The 6,700-nt window shown below is 40.3% G+C and overlaps 1 long non-coding RNA gene across 1 annotated transcript; it reads right to left on the reverse strand.

Annotated features, from left to right (window-relative positions):
* Positions 1–2,769: 2,769 nt before the first annotated feature.
* LOC149588979 (uncharacterized) lies at positions 2,770–4,560 on the reverse strand. Its single transcript, XR_016379739.1, has 3 exons — positions 3,895–4,560; positions 3,628–3,817; positions 2,770–3,542 (listed from the first exon to the last, which is right to left on the reverse strand). It is a non-coding gene; the product is annotated as an uncharacterized LOC149588979 (long non-coding RNA).
* Positions 4,561–6,700: the final 2,140 nt, after the last annotated feature.

The raw sequence follows: 6,700 nt of genomic DNA on the forward strand, positions 1-6,700 counted from the left end.
ATTTTTTCAACACAGTCACTCGGGAGTAACTTTGGTAAATCCCCGATTAAGATCAATGACATTGACGGATAATAATAATTTTTGGACTAGCGAATACGATGTGGATAGATTTCCAGAAGATCCCGACTATGCTGACCAACCGTATTTACCCGGGTCTCAAGCCAGACGAGTTGATAATTTCGCGTGCGAGATACCTCCCGGGGTATATTATCATATTAGCGATGTTTTAAGTGCTATGAGCGAAGCCATGTCCCCGACGCATAGGAAAAGTCTAAAATTTACGCAGAATGTAGACGGAACCGTTTCAAAACTGAACGATACGGTTTCCATTTTGTTTCCCAAAACAACACCCGGGAGGGGGCTGGGGAGACTGCTAGGCTTTAGTGCCAATCAATTAGATCGGTATCTTAATAACGAGACTTCGGAGTATCCCGCGGATATCATGAGAGGCGTCGATGCCATGTTTGTTTATACCAATATTATCCGTCAACAAGTAGTGGGTGGTGGTCAAGCCCCTCTGCTACGTTTCATAAAAATGCCGGCTTTTTCGCTGCTAGACGAAGAGAACCAGGAAATATTTAATAATATCGACTTTTATCCGATTTCAACCAGCGATATACAAGAAATTGAAATTGAATTGAAATCCGATTACGGGGAAAATATCCCGTTTAATTTAGGCAAAGTATATATTAAACTGTTTTTTAGGCGTCGACGTCAATAGAACAGGAGCAATGGTGCCTAATAGATATACTCTGTATTTCCAAAGAGGATCCTCCCTTCCGGCTTTACACGCGAACGTTTTCCAATCCGGAGGTCGTTTCAGTGTTGGCGGAATTTTCAATTCTTTATTGCGCAAAATTACACCCTTTATTAGGCCAGCCCTTAGTACGCTAGCGTCCGAAGCTGTGGGTTTGACAGGCCGAGTTATTAGCGATGCTCAAAACCCCAACATATCACCACGTGAATCTATTAAAAGAAATGTCAAACAATCTATTAATTCCCTACTACATAAAGGCGTGGACCGGTTCGTCAACACTCAGAGCGGGACGGGCCGAAAACGAAAGAGGACTGCTAAAACAAGCCGGAGCAAACGTGTTAAGCGACGCACTAAACGCGATTTTCTAGACTAAACATGTCGACCTACGAAAGTGTTCTATCCGATTTTGAAGTATTTGAAAAGCCAGTGGTGAATAATAATATTGTTGGGACTAAAACGACTGCTCATTATCCAATTGCCCCACTAGCTAATGCTAAATATGTAGAATTTATCATTCCTCCCTCAAACAATTATCATGATTTGACTAAAACTCTTTTGAGATTAAAATTTCGCGTTTTACACGAGGACGGCACGGCCGTTCCAGATGCGGAAAAGAAAGTCTCGGTAACAAATTTAATAAAGTAGAATTATTTCTTAATGGCGTTGCCATCCAGCAACCTAATAATATGTACCCATATATGGCCTATTTTAAAATACTTTTAAATTATGGACAAACGGCGGCCAATTCCTGGTTAACTTCTATGTTATATTATTTGGATACCATTATCGATCCGGCGACGGCTTTAGAAGACGCCAATATTAACAAAGAAGATAATGGTATTGGTCGTCGCGCTAAACGCGTGGCAAAATCAAAGACGTGCGATGTAATAGGCGAATTATTTCTGGATATGTTCAAAACGCCCAAATTCTTACTAGATAATATCGAGGTGCGAATTAGACTTCATCGAAGCTCCACGGATTTCGCTATTATTCACAATGAAACGGGCAAAAAGTATAAGATTGATTTAACGGAATGCACCTTGTTTACGCGCGAAATTGAGGTTAATCCAGAGCTGCAGCTAGCTCACGCTCAGATGTTAAACTCGGGAATAAACGCTCGCTACGAAGTAAACTCTATTGTTATGAAAAATTTCTTAATAACCACCGGAACGCAAGATTTTATTAGGGACAGCCTGTTTACGGGGCAATTACCCTCGCGAACTGTCGTGGCTTTCGTTACTAATAAAAAATTTGTAGGGGAAGCAACTTCCAACCCCCTGGATCTCCAACATTTCAAACTCGATTTCATGCAATTCTCTTTAAATTCTCAAAATTATCCTGATATTCCCTTTACGCCTAATTTTGACGACGATCAATACGTTAGATGTTACAATTCTTTATTCGAGGGGCTCGAGATATTAGGTCTTGACCGGGGAAATATAATTTCTTACGATTTATATAAGAAGGGCTTTTTTGTCGTTGTTTTTGATTTGAGTAGAGAACAACTCGCTTCGTTAGGTTTAAATTCCATGCCCCAGACTGGTAACTTGCGGTTATCGTTAAGATTTAGCTCTCCGCTAACCGAAAACGTCACGTGTATTGTCATGGCCGAATTTCCAAACAATCAGTTAATAATATCTAAAAACAGAGAAATTATTTATAATCACCCCAACGTATAAAAGACTAAAACTTTATAAATACAATATCAGTCGCGAGCCAATATGCACCCAGTACACACCGTCACGCCAAAGCTCGACATTTGCGTCATTGAGTCAATTGAACCTAAAATATTAATTCAAAGATCGGATACGCGTACAAAAACTATATTAAAACCTAACGCCTGGTACGCTTTGTTTCGGTTTCAAAATGAACTCACGTCCTTTTTTGACGGAAAAATATCTCGCTATCATATTTGGTTGCCCGTCAAAGAGCGCCTCAAGCTGGAATGCTTCGTCAACTCGAAAGATGAACGTATAATCGATCTTCGATACTACGAACGAGGCAGCGGCAGTCGTTATTTCCTGAACTTTAGCACCAGCGAAGGATTCAGCCTGAACAAAACAGGATGGCAGACATTGATTGATTTAAAGCCGCTGATTGACGAGGATCTCAAAGCTAAAGGGATAGCTGTCTGTCGCATGCGCGAATTAATTTTAAACGAGCTCACTACCACTTTGTTTGACGTCACTTCCACTTGCGCCAACGTCGAGTGTCGAAAACAAATATGCCACTCTCAAAGCTGCTCGGAATTTGACACAAATTTCAGCGATCGAGTCGAACGTAATTTGCACGAAGCGCTGCCTCAATTGGATCGTGAGAAAATTTTGCATCAATTTGAGACTGAACACGGATGGATCGAGGATCAAGAGGATATTTACGCTTATTTTGTCAACAGTTTTGCCGATTTAAAGAATGCCTTGATTTATGGCTATTAAAATAAATGTACTGATATAGCGTATTTGTTTAACTGATATTGTTTTTATAAAATACCTTTGTGTGTATTAAATAAAGTTGATTATTGGGAAACCATTTAGTCGTTATTTATACTTGTTAAGACATGGACGCTAAAATTAGAAAAATTTATTACGACGTGGCTAATCCGGCCGCCTATGGGTCGCTAGCGAGATTACAAAAGGCCTTACCGCACGTGCCAAAAGCAAAATTAGTCGCCTTTCTCGAGAAACAACCGGCCTACACGAAACACCGATTTCGACGTTTCCGATTCAAAACCAACCAGGTGTACGCCTCGAGCATGGACGATGTTTTTCAAGCTGATTTGTTGGATCTACCGAAATTGAAACGTTTTAATAAAAATGTTCGCTATGTTTTGTGCGTCATTGACGTCTTAAGCCGCTACGGATGGACAATACCTCTTAGAAACAAAACATCTGGCGAGGTTATCGAAGCTTTTAAAAAAATATTTCGAGAGAGGATCCCTTTAAAAATATACACTGACTTTGGTGGGGAATTTAGTTCGCGCAACTTTGCTTCCTTCTTGAAACGGCACAATGTGCAAATACATTTTGCCCGGAGTCAGCATAAGGCCAGTCTAGCGGAACGCTTTATTAGAACAATTAAGGAACAAATTGCCAAGGTTATAACGGCCACGGGAAATAAAAATTACGTTAAATATTTACCTTTAATTACTCAAGCCTATAATGAACGGGTTCATTCAACTACTGGAATTGCACCGGCTCATGTTAATATAGATAACGAGTCAATCATTTGGAATAAACTGTACGGGAAATCAAACGGCATTAATCGATACGCACCGAGGCTTAAAGTTGGCGATCACGTGCGTCTCTCTATAGCTAGTCGGGTATTTAGAAAAATTAGCTCGGGTGGCACATTTACTGACGAAATATTTCGCGTTGTTGACGTCATACCCAGGTCACCACCCGTCTATCGCGTAGCGGATTTAAAGGGGGAGCAAATTTTAGGTGTTTTTTACGGCGCCGAACTACAAAAAGTCTCGTTACCCGAGACTAAATTATGAACACTTCGCAAATAAACGCTCTTTTAACTTGCGACAAAAGAACGCGACCCTACTATTTAGGATGCTTCCCAGTAGATAAACTCCCAGAACGTCCTAAAAGGCCCAAATTTTGCTTTATATTCAATAACGAAGCTGCTGGAGAGGCTGGAGAACATTGGATAGGAGTCTTTGTTAATAACAATACCGTAGAAATGTTTTGCACGTACGGAAATTCGCCGCGATACTATAAAGTTAATTTAAAACGATACGGGAAACGAGTTGTTTACAATAAACAACAAATTCAGCATCCATTCTTTCAACTGTGCGGTCTGCATTGTAGTCTGTACCTGGCGCTCCGTTGCGAGGGCGTGGCTAGACAGACGATATTAGACGCCATTTACGCTGATAACCTTAAACTTAACGACTATGTCGCCTTATTATATTTATCTTTACATTTAAAAAAACATGTACACAGATATTGTTCGCAATAAAACAATTTTTTATTGGTCTTAATATTACATTTAATCAATCAATATCACGCCATTTATGGTGTTTAGCTCTTCGTTCGTTAGATGGCACTACTGGACCGAGATTTTGAAGTTCGTCTTTCTTTTTCCGAGGTTTTTTCTGTTTTTTCTTGTTCTTCTGTTTAGCGGAGGCCGTCTCAAACAGGTTTTCCAAGTCCGTTAAATTGTCCCCGTTTGCCTCCGCTAAATTCTCTTGTTCATCGACAATTTCTTCTTGAAAAGCGTCCGGATTTGCATAACCGACAGCCCCTTCTTCTAGCTCTCTTTTTGGCGTAAAAAATGTGTTTTGCAAACGATTTGCAAGAACTTCGGCCTGCCGTTTCACCATATCTCCAACATAGGTCGGCCCATATTGCTGGTAAAAATCTTCTCGTGTTGGTGTCCCCGCAGCCGTTTCGCTTTTAAAAACCTTTTGCCGAGGCTCGGTTCGTTTAGGCGTAGTAAAAGAACTGCCCGACGCGCTTGTTGTCGGTGATGACGTGGCATAGTTCGGCCATGACAATTGTTTTTTTCGCGGGGGCATTTTAGGGGTGACCGGTAATGGCGGCGTGGGGACATTGGACATTGCTTGTGTTACGACCTCAAATTTAGGTAAAGGAATTTGTTTCTCGATACTTAAATATTTCTTAAAAGCGTCTAAATATTTATATAATTTATCGTAGGCATTCAATGGCGATTTTAAAATATCATCAATCTCTCGCTCCAAGGCCGAGTGTTCTTGGGCAGCTGTTGAAGTTACTGCGCTAGCGGGCACAAGAACCATTTGTTTCATAGTTTAGCAGCTATGGCTTGGACAATTGAAGGCAAAATTGCGGCAAGCAACGTCGTAAGAAAACCACCTGATTGCTGCAACAACAGCTTTTTTTTGCTTTTCTGCGACAAGGTACTTGATCCGAGTTGTCTAATAATTTTCTTGTACTTTGCTAGCTTTTTTTTACGGTCTTTACTCAAATAAATGCCCCCGCCCTTTAAATTCTTACAAATTGTCTGAATGCTCTTTAATTGGGGCGTGCTACTATTGTTTAAGAGGGTTCGCCGTTGTTTACAGCTAGTTTGACGCAAACTTTGTAAATAAGGGACAAATTTGGCAAACTTTGTCGAGGGACGGGCTACGACGAGTCGGGAGCCTTTTCCTGATCGATGTTTAACGCGCGGGGCCATTATTCAAATGACAATTAAATTTAATCGACATAGACATACATAGGTGATTCGTGAGGTAGAACACGCGACCTTAATCGTAAATTTTCCGGAGTTTCTTGTTTTAAATCAATTAACAAATAACTATAGGGTTCTTTAGTGGCTAGCCTGTACGCGTCCGTAATACGCTTCGGGTTATCGGGACTTATTTGTTGCGCTAAATATCTAATAGAGGCAACATCGCGAGGATTTTTCATTATTATAAAATAGGAAGAGTTTTGAGAAATTATCCGCGATTGGCTACCCTTGGGAAACAGTTGTTGAGTAATAATAATGACCGTATACCCTAAATGATGCGACGTCACGCACACTAAATCGGCAATATGAGCTTGCTTAAATAATTGGCTAGCTAAGTCGTCTAGTATCAAGTAGGAATCGCGATTCATTTCCCAAAAGTCTGGATCAGCCGTTGGCAATCCTTGAATAAATTGAATTCCCGGAATCAATTGTTTCAATTTTTCGTAGTTTGGTTGCCAGGCCGCGTAGCAATAAATAACCTGTTTATGCGGCGGGTCAAACATAAGCTGATGATTTTGCAATAAGTTACTTAAAAGAAAACTCTTCCCCGCTTGCGTTGGTCCCACAATTAGAAACTGGGCGGGTGTTTGGAACTTTAAAGAATGCGAGACTGACTCGGTTGGATTCATCTTGATTAATAAACATTTTTATTTTAATTAACAGTTTATATCCAAAGATCCTTAATAAGTACAAATTAGAAAATATTTCAACAATATAAACGAAACC

Source organism: Phalangium opilio, unplaced genomic scaffold, assembly GCF_054372755.1.
Source record: "Phalangium opilio isolate 3A_F unplaced genomic scaffold, DU_Popi_V2 ptg000523l_1, whole genome shotgun sequence".
Lineage (NCBI taxonomy): Eukaryota > Metazoa > Arthropoda > Arachnida > Opiliones > Phalangiidae > Phalangium > Phalangium opilio.